Below are 14023 nucleotides of genomic sequence, written 5' to 3'. Positions count from 1 at the left end.
TTCCATGCTTGGAAACTCCACATTTTTTAAGGATTGAAACCAATCTGTAGCGTCTCCCTCTAGGGTCATTCCAAATCCTTGAACTTGCATCCTATGGTCATTGATATTTTCAGCCTCTATGACCTGCAGGAAGCTGGCCACATGTGCAAATGGGTCTCTTGATCTAGAAAGTGATTTGTTCACCTACTTAGCTACTTGTGAGGGTCTAACTCGCCGGTCTCCAAAGGTTCTACCTAGATCCGCTCCTTCTAAGCCATCATCTACTGGAGCTCCTACTATAGGTACTCTCCTTGCCGATATTCTGGCATTCATTCCATGGGATGGTGGATGTGTTGGTCTCGTATAGACAAAATGTCCACCTCTCATTTCTGATATTTTGCCTAACATACTTGAACTAGGAGTCTTTTTTTCGGGACCCCTCATGAGTTCCAGCTATTACCACTCCTTTTCGACTAGTGGTTTCCCTCTGGCTGCTTTTCTCTCGTCTTAAGTACTCACTCTCTCTTTGTAACTCATCCATGAATTCAACCTCAACCTTCTCATCACTCATAGGCTTTATAGGTTCTAGGTAAATTGTTTACACAGATACTCCAATAATCCAAAAATTAAGAAGATCTATTTGAACGGTTTTACAATATCTTCGTCCACACTTGTCTACTATGAGGGTAGGGTGTCTTGCCTTACTTGTATCCTCAAATACGTACAAGTATTTCTCTTCAGTCAACTCTCTAGGCACAGGTTTTATACATTTGTAAAATGTGCTTCCCATTTCTAGCCTTATGCGGTACAATCCATCTCCTAAGTGGTTGGTAGAGACTTTTCTCACTAGAGTAGCGGTCTTGTATAAGGTCATAGGAATTTCGGTTGTTAACAATGTTAAATTCCTTCCTACTCACCACTATCTTCCCAAACTCGTCCACTAAGTCAGAATCTTCCACAAGACGATATTGGGCACCTTTAGTGTCCACATAGCAATCAAAATTGTAATATGCATCCACATATTCTGGTGCCATTCCATGAACATCGCCGCAATGGTAATAGTAATTTCGATTAATGTCCTGGTATATGGCTGTTGCATGTCGGTTAGTTTATTTGAACAAAAACTCAATCTTATTTTCTTCCTCAAAGATGCTAGAGGTTCCTGCCACTAGGTTACCACTCAAAATACTTTCCCTTTTCCTTAAGAAGCCATTCAAGAGGATGAATAGTCAGATGATGTACTAGATCTTTCCTTAATAGCAGTCAAGGGTTCTAAGTCATCTTGATTGACAGTCTCTTCAATAGATACCCTACTCACTTCACTTTTGACACTCTTAGCTCCTGACTTAAAAAAGGTTCCTAATCTCAAATACATAAGAGATTGAAAGCCATTCACTGTTCTGTTGTATCTACAAAAGTAAGATTAGCCTTTTTTGGACTCAAGGGTTGAATATCAATCCCAACTTGTATAATTTTTTTGTATAAAACAAGATAGACGACAAGTTGAGACTAGTACTAATTACAAACAATATCTGGTCTGTCTAACCCATGCAAATGTTATTGTCAAATAATCATTGATTCCTGCAATCAAGTCTTATATCTAGCTCCTTGCTCTAAGGTTTCTGCTAGTCCAAATTCACTTTTGAAAGTTTTTATGGACTCCTTAGAGTGTCTAGATCTCTAATATGATGTCAACTTCTCAGTTTGGCCCAGTTCATATGAGTCTTATATCGCAATATAAGTCTCAAAGTATGACTCTCGGGTCAAATTTCAATTTTGACTTACTTTTGGATTTCGCCTGCTCTTACAAGGCCTCTTGCCAATTTTCACTCAATTTAGGCACGCACTTTGGCTTCTGGGTCAATTCTAGTGTTTCCTTTCAGAAACGCAATTTCTTGAAAAGGGTTTTGGAGTACTTATATCAACCCAAATGACTTGAAACTTGGCATGCGATCTTGATATGACAAGGTCAATGTACCCCTAAAAGGGTTTGCAAAAATTCAGCTTCTAAGACCTATGTGAGTCTTATATCGTGCTATAAGACTAAAAGTGGCCATCTTATATGATGTTTCAACTGTTTTGACTCCCTTGTCTTCCTCTTGGTCTAATAACCTTAGTTATCAAGTTTTATCCCAAATGGAGTTTATTTTGTCCCTGCTTGATACTTGGTTCCGTTTTAGAATGCAAGCGTGGTCTTCTTGTCCCTTTTCAGTTGTTCCATCTTTTCCCAAAGTTGGTGTACAATCTTCTTTTAAGCTGGTAAACACAATGCAAGTGCCCAAATTTCAAAATGCTGGCCCCTTACCTCTTAAACACAATTTTGAACGTTATCTCAAGTGTTGGATCCAAATCCAAATGTATGGTCAATTGACACCCTATAAGGATGTATGGGGTGGGTTTTGCTTTCAAGGCAAGCAAATGGCCTTGTTGTTTCTTCCTTTTGTTTGTTTTGCATTTTTCTCAGCGTTTTTTACACTATTTCTACATAACCATATCCAAACAATCACAAACCAAAAACCATAACTCTACTCGACATTTCTTAACTAAAACTAACTAGTTATAGACCCTCAGCAAGACACTGGCTTCCTGGCTATCTACCAGACCTCATGATATCTTCTCTGGAATTTAAGTTGTCTCTAGCCTAAGCTAAAGCAAACTACCATCATGCAAGTGCCGTAGGCTTCCTACTTATGGTCTCGTGCCTTTGACAACAAAGCCAATGTTGCGGGAGCAACTCACACGTGAATAGTGTTGGAAACACCTCTCAACATAATGTCAATCAAGGCCACAAGTCACACGGATGATCAAAATAAATGTAATTAAAAAAGGTTTTTGGAATCCAGAATCCTTCTTTCAGTAAAAGAGACTAGGAAGTTACAAAAATGAAATAGGCTTGTTACAAGGTAAATTTGTAGCAATATCTATCGTAGTTGTCCTAGGCTGCCAACAATTTTGGAGGATAGGAGCAAGGCAGGACATCCTTTCCTCATAATAGACAAGCATGGACAAAGGTATTGTAAAATTGTTCAAATAGATCTTCTTAATTTTCACATTAATGGAGTATCTGAGTCAACGGTTTATCCAGAATCAACAAAGCCAAAGATTGAGACTGAGCTTATGGCTGAGTCACAAAGGGAGACGATGTTTATGAGGCCAGAGACAAGCAGCCAACAAGAGACCACTACTTAAAAGGAAGGAGTTGTTATAGCTGGAACGATTATGAGGGGTCCCGAAAGGAAGAATCCTAGCACAAGTATGATGGCTGAGAGATCGAAAATGAGAGGTGGACATTCAGTTAAGGTTGGACCTGTAAGGTCTCTACTTTCAAATTGCACAAAAGTTCTATTGCGCATTTGTATTTTTTTGAACCATCACTCCTTATTTAAGATATTTGAGTTCAAACTATGAATCGTAGGTTGAGAAAACCTAGAAATTAAAATTTACGCTACAAAATTCTGACATGTTTAGCTATATGAATCACTAACTAACATATTGCAAGGCTTATTTACTGATTGTAGAATTTTCTTTTACTACTGTAAAGTCAATAGAAGAATGTAAAGTTTAACTTAAAAATGTAACGTAAATTATCATTAAGGAAATAAATAAAATAATTATAAAGACAAAAGAATACACAGGGATGACAAATGAAGGCACATGGATCACATAGGAGGGGACAAAGTGGGACACACTGTCACATGAAAAAGGAGAGGCTACTCTTGACTAATCTTAAGGAGGAGGGGGTTGTGTGGCCTTATCTTTTGATGATAATGACAAAGTGGTCAAGCTCATGGGTACCACAAGGGTACCAAAAATGCGGGTATGATTTTTGGGAAAAAAAATATTTTAAAAAAAATTTTAAAAAATTTTAAAAAATTTTTAAAAAACATTTTTGAAAAAAAAGTTGGACGTTTTTCTTTCTGTTATAAATAGAGCATCCATGCTCACACTTTAGACATAGAGATTGCCTCTATAGCGCTCACGAAGTGCTGCCACTTCTCTTAGAGAGAAGGCGTCCACAAACCAGTAAGAGAGCAAAAACTCTAGTGGACTAATAAGGTGCGTATTAATTAAGCATTCAAATTAACTTTAGGAATGACGTATGTGTGCTATCTCTTACTCTAATCTGTCTAATAGATTAGTAAGATTCAATTAGCTATGTGTGTATGTGTGCTATCTCTTACTCTAATCTCTCCAATAGATTAGTAAGATTCAATTAGATATGTGTGTGTGTGTGCTATCTATTACTCCAATCTTCTAATAGATTAGTAAGATTCAATTAGCTTTAAGAAGGAAATTTCACTTGTAATTTACACACTTAATTTTTGATTAATTAAGATTAGCAAATATTTGATGTATAGAAATTAGATGTAGAACAATAACACTAAGTGTGAATCCGAGTTGGGAGGGTTCAAATTACAAAAACTCTCTTTGAAAACAAGGAGATTACTAGGGAAATTGATCAATTTAAAGTTCTAAGTGTAGTACAAAAAAAATGGCTCCAAAGCGTGCTTGAACCCAAGGCGCTAATGATCATGAAGCTGGTACAAGTAACGGTGGAATCCCTGCGGAAAATGCTATGTCTCCACCAATCGCACCAATCGGAGCTATGCTACAGGTTAGTATTGCAGTTTCAAGTTATGCATCATTGCATATGCGAGACCATAGGAATATATTATTTACCTTATGAAAAGAAACCACGGACCGAAACCACGGGGCTTCACCCAAGAAACTCGTCATATGCTTGACAAGTAGGAAAGATTGTCTGGTTAAACTGGTTGCTATAGGAAAGAATGTTTGTCCAAAACCTTCTGTATGGTTTCTCTCAATCTCTCTACTTATTAGCGTTGGTATTATGTGGCAGTTGCCGAGGCGTGAGATGACGCCCAGAATGGCACCACTGATGCTGTGGTGGGAGTACACCCAGATTAGACCAGCTGGATACCGCAATTTTGTTTTGCCGTGGCGTGAGGATGACGCCAGATTGTCACCGTTGTTGCTATGACGGGAGTACGTCCAGATTAGCACAACGAGTACTTGTCGAGCGGTATGGGATGCTCATGAGGACAAGGGTTTTTATAAATAATGTATATACGGATCGGACATAATAGCGCCAGTAGAGATTCTTGAGTGAACCTAATCCAAGGGTTGTTGGTTTAAAATTGGATGACTTCTTGTTTGACAATTGTTTGTAATACTGTTTGAAGGGTTGTTTTAATGAACCAGTATCATAAGTAAAGTAAAGGAACATGTATGTTTAAACAGTGTGGTAGTAATTAGATAACAAAAGAAGGGTGAGTGTGGTGTGGAAAGTGGGAGAATGATACCCCGACGGTATTATTCTATGGACGGGTGGACCCGATGAGTCGGGTAACTTTCCAATGCTAGTTTTTTTTTTTTGTCATAAATCTTAAAAGAGACAAACCTTGGCGGCTGTGCTTCTGAAACATGGAGAAAAAAGCGCACAGGTTGGTCACTCTAAGATTTATGCTTTTAGATATAATTGATTGTAGATAGTTTTTAGATAGGGTTATGGTGGTCACGCTCCGCCATAGCGAGATAGGACCAATCCTTCACTAACGGTTCATGCCCGTGGCTACGTAGTAGCTAAGGCAATGTCCGTTGGTTTTTCCTTATCAGGATTGGAGACCTATCAAAGGTACTCTGCTCCTCTCGACAAGGGGTAGGGACCTCACACTGGTATCAGAGCCTAGGTTAAAGCTTGGGGAGATTTTTAGATTGATGTTTGGATATTGAAGGATGCGAATGTTTGAAATAATAGAAGAACCTCGAAAAATTGTATTGAGTTTTTATATGGTATTGAAGACTGAACTTTCCTGGTACTGGAAAATGTTCATTCAGCCTACCAAAAATTCTAGGTGTTCACCATCGTGTTTGAAAATGCATGCCAATCACCGAATTATCAGTTTCGAAAAAGGGTGATGATAATTTTGGATAGGGTGTTTGCACCACCTATTCCAAGGGTGCATAGAGGTATCAACTGGAGTCCATCTGGAGGAATCTATACCATCGATGCTGACAAGATATGGTGCATGGATACCAATCTCAAGAAAATTCGTTGGGCAGAGGAGTTAAAAGTCATCGAAGTTTATCTTTTCCTTGGTACTAAGATTCCGGATGCTACCATTACCTTGGGAGGAGAAAAGATATCTCAGACTCAATGGGTCTATAACCAAGTTACAAAAGTTATCCATGGTGGTAGGATTCGACCCATATGTGTATCTCGTAGCTTTCAAGGGTCAAAAGAAACTTATTATTTTGATCCTTTAGCCTATCCTTTTGTAGTCACTAAACTCAAAATATAGAGACATTACAATCCTTGTACCTAAAGACTACCAACCATGGTAGCAAATAATTGTGTATAAATAAAGTTTGGATTAATATTATCTTTTGTTTTTATTATTATCTGATCAAGTATTGCCTTAAATTGGATTAAAATTAGAGTATCAATAAAGTTTCACTTAATCTATATTGCACAGAGTGCGGTGTACACATCTCTTCAAGAGAAAAAGCTACTTCTCAAGAAAGCTAAACTTCCTCTTTCAAAGGGGAGAAGCCCTAGTGAGCGCGATGCAGAAGTGATGGCTCGAAGAGATGGAGGATTATTTTTGTTGCTGCTGGTACTACTCCCGATAACCAAGCAATGTTGGCTATGTTTCGTCTCACGGGGGATGCCAAGCTTTGGTGGAAACAACACTGCAAAGATAATCAAGTAGCTCAAAACACTCAAACTTGGGAAGACATTAAGTATGCTGTCAAAGGACGTTATCTTCCACCTGCACACGAATCCCTTAAGATGAATGAATTCTTCAACTTACGTCAGTTTCATCTTACAGTGGAAGAATAATACTCCAAATTTGTAACTCTTAGGCGCCATGCTTCGCCAATGACCGCAGATCAACAAGTAGCCCGTTTCTGCCAAGGGCTAAATACTCTTCTAGAAGCCATGAGGCCTGTAAATTTGCAAGATGCTCTTTTAAAAGCTAAACCCTTAGCTAAAGAGATATCAAACTCTCAAAGGGTACAAAATGGAAATTTAAGGAATGTTGGAAGGAGAGGACGATCTATGACGTGGAACCAAAGGCAAGTTTACCCAGTTCACCAAACTCATCCAATAGTTGCAGCTTCAGCAAATGGAGCTCAAAATGCATATCTTAGATGCTATGAATGCAACGAGCTAGGACATTTCAGGAATGTATGTCCTAGGCGAGTCTCCGCAACAAATACACCTAATCGAGATAGAGGACGAGGCCAAATAATAAATCGTGGAGGAAGAAATGGAGGACGAGGTCGAGGGCGTGGAATGGCTGCCAGAGTCAATGCTATCATAGGAGAACCAACATTGGGAGAAGAACAAGAGGAAAGAGCAACTCTACATGCTGCAATTGATAACCCAAGAGTGCATTAGGAGGAGTCCTTACTCAAGAAGGAAGGCCTGTAGCTTATACTTCTCGGAAGCTTAGGATTCATGAAGTGAATTATGCCACACATGATTTAGAATTGCTAGCAATTATTCACGCTCTCAAGCTATGGAGACATTATCTATTGGGATGCAAATTCCAGTTGGTAACAGATCACAAGAGCCTTAAGTGGATTTTTACCCAACCTAACCTTAACATGAGACAGAGGAGATGGATAGAGCTCATGCATGAATATGATTTTGATATTAAATTTAGACCAGGTAAGGATAATGTTGTGGCAGATGCCCTAAGCCATAAATCTTTTCTGGGGCAATTTCCATGGCTAACAACCCTATTTTAGACAAGGTCTCCTATGCTGCTGTCAGAGATGCAGATTACCAGATGCTTGCTAGTATCCTACATGAAGAGAGGGTATCATCAAATCATCCTAAACCTCTACATTACTCCTTAGAAGATGGGAAAATTTACTATAGGAATCGATTATGCATACCTAAGGATTCTACCCTAAGGAATGCTATCCTATATGAAGCACATGATGGCCCAACTTCAGGACATCCAGGTTATGCCAAAACCATCAATGAAACTCTCAGAAGTTACTATTGGCAAGGTATGAAGGATGATGTCCTTCGCTATGTCAAGCAGTGTTTGTCTTGTCAAAGGATTAAGGAAGAGAGACTAAAGATGCCAGGTAAATTACATCCTTTAGATATTCCCCAAATGAAATGGGAATGTATTAGCATGGACTTTATCACCGGGTTTCCTTCTGTCCAAGCTGGCTATGATTCAATCATGGTCATAGTCGACTTGCTTACTAAAGTGGCTCACTTAATCCCAGTCAAGACAACCTTTACAGCTTCAGATATTGCTCGTCTGTTTGTGAAGGAGGTTTTCAGAATTCATGGTTTACCCAAGAGGATTTTTAGCGATCGTGATGCCAAGTTTACTTCAAATTTTTGGGTATCATTGTTTCAAGCTATTGGAACCCAGTTATGTTTTAGTACTACTTATCATCCTCAAAATGATGGCCAAACTGAAAGAGTTAATCAAGTAATTGAAGACATCCTTAGAGCCTACTGCAATAGAGAACCTCGCAAGTGGATTCAATACCTACCCTTGGTAGAGTATGCATACAATTCCTCTACTCATAGAAGTATTGGAATGACACCTTTAATGCTCTTTATGGTCAAGAATGTTTATCACCTCTTAACTTTTCTGACCCCACTATAAGGGTAGAAGCCTCAAAGAAAATGCTTAAAGAAATGGAGCTCAAACCAAAGCTATTCGAAGGGATATTCAAGTGGCTCAAGATCGACAAAAGAAGTACGCCGACTTAAAAAGATCTGATTGGATTTTTTAAGAAGGTGACAAAGTTTTCTTACGAGTAAAACCCAAAAAGAGCAATTTGTCTCTGGGAAGGTATAAGAAGCTTAGCTACCGATATAGTGGACCTTACGAAATTATCAAGGTTGTAAGTGATCAAGAATATAGACTAAAAATCCCCTCTCATCTCAAAGTGCATGATGTATTTCATGTAAGCCTGTTAAAACCTTACGTATATAACCCTGACCATGTTCTTGATGATGAGCAAATCATTTTACCTGCTCAAGATGTTCTACAACTCCAACCTAGAACTATCCTAGAAACTCGGGAGAGAAAGCTTAGGAATAGATCCATCAAAGAACATCTTATCTTATGGAAGGATTTCCCTGTAGAAGATGCTACTTGGGAAGATGAGACATCCCTTCTTAAGGATTACCCTTCACTGTTCTTGAGATGAGGGCATCTCAAATTCTAAGTTAGGGAGATTGTAAGGTCTCTACTTTCAAATTGCACAGAAGTTCTATTATGCATTTGTATTTTTTTGAACCATCACTCCTTATTTAAGATATTCGAGTTCAAATTATGAATCGTACGTTGAGAAAACCTAGAAATTAAAATTTACGTTACAAAATTCTGACATGTTTAGCTATATGAATCACTAACTAACTTATTGCAAGGAAGAAATGGAATCTCAAACCAAAGCTATTCGAAGGGATATTCAAGTGGCTCAAGATCGACAAAAGAAGTACGCCGACTTAAAAAGATCTGATTGGATTTTTTAAAGAAGGTGAAAAATTTTCTTACGAGTAAAACCCAAAAAGAGCAATTTGTCTCTGGGAAGGTATAAGAAGCTTAGCTACCGATATAGTGGACCTTACGAAATAATCAAGGTTGTAAGTGATCAAGAATATAGACTAAAAATCCCCTCTCATCTCAAAGTGCATGATGTATTTCATGTAAGCCTGTTAAAACCTTACGTATATAACCCTGACCATGTTCTTGATGATGAGCAAATCATTTTACCTGCTCAAGATGTTCTACAACTCCAACCTAGAACTATCCTAGAAACTCGGGAGAGAAAGCTTAGGAATAGATCCATCAAAGAACATCTTATCTTATGGAAGGATTTCCCTGTAGAAGATGCTACTTGGGAAGATGAGACATCCCTTCTTAAGGATTACCCTTCACTATTCTTGAGATGAGGGCATCTCAAATTCTAAGTTAGGGAGATTGTAAGGTCTCTACTTTCAAATTGCACACATGTTCTATTATGCATTTGTATTTTTTTGAACCATCACTCCTGATTTAAGATATTCGAGTTCAAATTATGAATCTTACGTTGAGAAAACCTAGAAATTAAAATTTACGCTACAAAATTCTAACATGTTTAGCTATATGAATCACTAACTAACTTATTGCAAGACTTATTTACTGATTGTAGAATTTTCTTTTACTACTGTAAAGTTAATAGAAGAATGTAAAGTTTAACTTAAAAATGTAAAGTAAATTATCATTAAGGAAATAAATAAAATAATTATAAAGACAAAAGAATACACAGGGATGACAAATGAAGGCACATGGATCACATAGGAGGGGACAAAGTGGGACACACTGTCACATGAAAAAGGAGAGGCTACTCTTGACTAATCTTAAGGAGGAGGGGGTTGTGTGGCCTTATCTTTTGATGATAATGACAAAGTGGTCAAGCTCATGGGTACCACAAGGGTACCCAAAACGCGGGTATGATTTTTGGAAAAAAAATATTAAAAAAAAATTTTAAAAAAATTTTTGAAAAAAAAGTTGGACGTTTTTCTTTCTATTATAAATAGAGCATCCATGCTCACACTTTAGACATAGAGATTGCCTCTATAGCTCTCACGAAGTGCTGCCACTTCTCTTAGAGAGAAGGCGTCCATAAACCAGTAAGAGAGCAAAAACTCTAGTGGACTAATAAGGTGCGTATTAATCAAGCATTCAATTAACTTTAGGAATGACGTATGTGTGCTATCTCTTACTCTATTCTATCTAATAGATTAGTAAGATTCAATTAGCTATGTGTGTATGTGTGCTATCTCTTACTCTAATCTCTCTAATAGATTAGTAAGATTCAATTAGATATGTGTGTGTGTGTGCTATCTATTACTCTAATCTTCTAATAGATTAGTAAGATTCAATTAGCTTTAAGAAGGATGTGTGTGTGTGTGTGTGCTATCTTTTAAGAAGGATATGTGTGTGTGTGTGTGCTATCTTTTACTCTAATCTTCTAATAGATTAGTAAGATTCAATTAGCTATGTGTGTATGTGTGCTATCTCTTACTCTAAACTCTCTAATAGATTAGTAATATTCAATTAGATATGTGTGTGTGTGTGTGCTATCTATTACTCTAATCTTCTAATAGATTAGTAAGATTCAATTAGCTTTAAGAAGGATATGTGTGTGTGTGTGTGCTATCTTTTACTCTAATCTCTCTAAGTATATCTACTCTCTCTAGTTAGTAGATCTTCACTATTAACTTATGTATAGTTAATTGAAAGTTAATACATAAGAGAACTCATCATATTCTCATTATACATGATGAAATTCTCATTCACCAATGTTATTATCAATTAGGTTAAATAGAATTTTGAATAATACTAAAAATTGATTTAGTTGAAGTATAGAAATTGAAGTTAGAATTGGATTAGAAATGTCATGCATAAAAGTAATGCATTCCTAAACTTTCACTCGTAATTTACACACTTAATTTTTGATTAATTAAGATTAGCAAATATTTGATGTATAGAAATTAGATGTAGAACAACAACACTAAGTGTGAATCCGAGTTGGCGAAGGTTCAAATTACAGACTCTCTTTGAAAAAAAGGAGATTACTAGGGAAATTGACCAATTTAGAGTTCGAAGTGTATAACATAAGTGTAGTACAAAAAAAATGGCTCCAAAGCGTGCTTGAACCCAAGGCGCTAATGATCATGAAGCTGGTACAAGTAACGGTGGAATCCCTGCGGAAAATGCTATGTCTCCACCAATCGCACCAATCGGAGCTATGGTAGAGGTTAGTATTGCAGTTTCAAGTTATGCATCATTGCATATGCGAGACCATAGGAATATATTATTTACCTTATGAAAAGAAACCACGGACCGAAACCACGGGGCTTCACCCCAAGAAACTCATCATATGTTTGACAAGTAGGAAAGATTGTCTGGTTAAACTGGTTGCTATAGGAAAGAATGTTTGTCCAAAACCTTCCGTATGGTTTCTCTCAAGTCTCTCTACTTATTAGGGCTGGTATTATGTGGCAGTTGCCGAGGCGTGAGATGACGCCCAGGATGGCACCACTGATGCTGTGGTGGGAGTACACCCAGATTAGCCCAGCTGGATACTGCAGTTTTGTTTTGCCGTGGCGTGAGGATGACGCCCAGATTGGCACCGTTGTTGCTGTGACGGGAGTACGTCCAGATTAGCACAACGAGTACTTGTCGAGCGGTATGGGACGCTCATGAGGACAAGCGTTTTTATAAATAATGTATATACCGATCGGACATAATAGCGCCAGTAGAGATTCTTGAGTGAACCTAATCCAAGGGTTGTTGGTTTAAAATTGGATGACTTCTTGTTTGAAGACCATCACAAGTTGCAAAATGGGTGAACAAAAAATTTTTAAGATCAAGAGACCCATTTCCATATGTTTCCAGCTTCCTTCAAGTTGTCGAGGTTGAGAGTATCAATGATCAGTGGCGGCGGGGGGACACAGTTCCATGGATTTCGAATGACTTAAAAGGCGATGCAGTTGAATTCATGGGAGAGTTTCCGATAGGGGGGTTTAGAGGATACTTTACTTTGAACAAAAAACCAAGGAATCAGTGAGAGATGCTTCTAGGCGGATGAAGCATTATGTGAAGAGATGTCCAATAGATGAACTTTCTATGGAAGATAGGATACTCAATAGGTTTATCCAAGGCTTAAGAAGTGAGGTTTTCAAAAAGTACTTGTACCTAAAGAAGTGAACAACCCTAGATGAGGTAACCGAAGAGGCGATAGATATGGTTGATAATTGAAAAATTTTTTAGGATGAAACAAAGAAAAGCAATGACAAGAAGAGCTTGACTTCTAGTGAGACATCTTCTGTTAAAACTACGAATAAGACAAATGTGGTGGTCAACTACAAGCAGTTAACCAAAGAGCTCTTACGTCAGGTAAATGCAATGGTAGCAGTAGCAACACCTGTACCTAAGCCAAAGATATGATATAACTGCAGAGGAGACCATTTACCAAGAGATTGTTATGTCTTACGTTAGAGAGCACCTAAATGGTGCGACATAAAAAAGAAATACATCAACCATACAGCAGAGGAGTGATTTTGCAATAAGAACTACGTCAGAGAACAACCAATGGGACAACAAGCAGGAGCACCCATGCCACCAAGGTATGCACCAGGTCCGACTCATTATCCAACAAGAGTGGAAAAGCCCATGCCAGTACTTGGGACTCAACCACATTTTCTAGGAGAGGGACAAGTGGATGTCAGATATACAACATCTACAGAGGAATCACAAGAAAGAGCATTAGTGCCAACATTGTATTATGAGGAACAAGGGGGCTATAATCATCCTAGAAACCCTGGTTATGAGGGAATGCCTCAATCAGAAGGATGGAATACAGAAGGTGGAAATGTCCTTGAAATGCCTACACCAATGAGGGAAGGAACCCATAATTGGGAACAACAACCAGTAATGTTCATAGCTTGTAATGGTGACCATCTTATGAAAGATTGTCCTAGGACAGATATCGTAAGAGTAAGCGCATATTGTAGTGAATGTGGGACCACACCCTTCATTGCAGATTGCCAAAATCATCCAAACAAAAAGGGTAAAACTTCTTTGAACATGGTTAATTTGATACCATCACCTGTAGGTTTTGAGAACAAGACAACGATTCCTGTTAAGGTAGTTACGAGAGCACAAGCAAAGAAGGTTGATGACCAGTTTAGAGTAATGATGAGAATCGAGAAGATGTAAAGACTGACAAGTCTAGCATCAGTCGAGACAACCCATAGAAGGAAAGAAGATCCAAGATGAAGGCTAGACATGAGCAGAAACAAAAGGCTGTAGAGGCTGAGCTGGCAACAGCCTGAGAGCAATTGAAACAGCAAAGGGAAGTTGAATCCTTAAATCAGCAGAGGCGTTGAGGAGTGCAATGTCAGGTTGATCCGTTTTAGTAGACAAAATAATAGAGCCAATTGAGGAAATCTTGCAGGCTTATGAGGCAAGATTGAGGAACAAACACA

General features: G+C 38.2%; 1 pseudogene; it reads right to left on the bottom strand.

The window, feature by feature from the left end:
• Window positions 1-394: 394 nt before the first annotated feature.
• On the bottom strand, window positions 395-13004 carry LOC147458945 (uncharacterized; annotated as a pseudogene).
• Between the last annotated feature and the right edge of the window lie 1019 nt (window positions 13005-14023).

Source organism: Adiantum capillus-veneris, chromosome 4 (genome assembly GCF_014529385.1).
Source record: "Adiantum capillus-veneris isolate H3 chromosome 4, ASM1452938v2, whole genome shotgun sequence".
In the NCBI taxonomy this organism is placed as follows: Eukaryota; Viridiplantae; Streptophyta; class Polypodiopsida; order Polypodiales; family Pteridaceae; genus Adiantum; species Adiantum capillus-veneris.
Note: the sequence above shows the minus strand (reverse complement) of the source record. Positions and strands in the feature narration are given on the sequence as shown.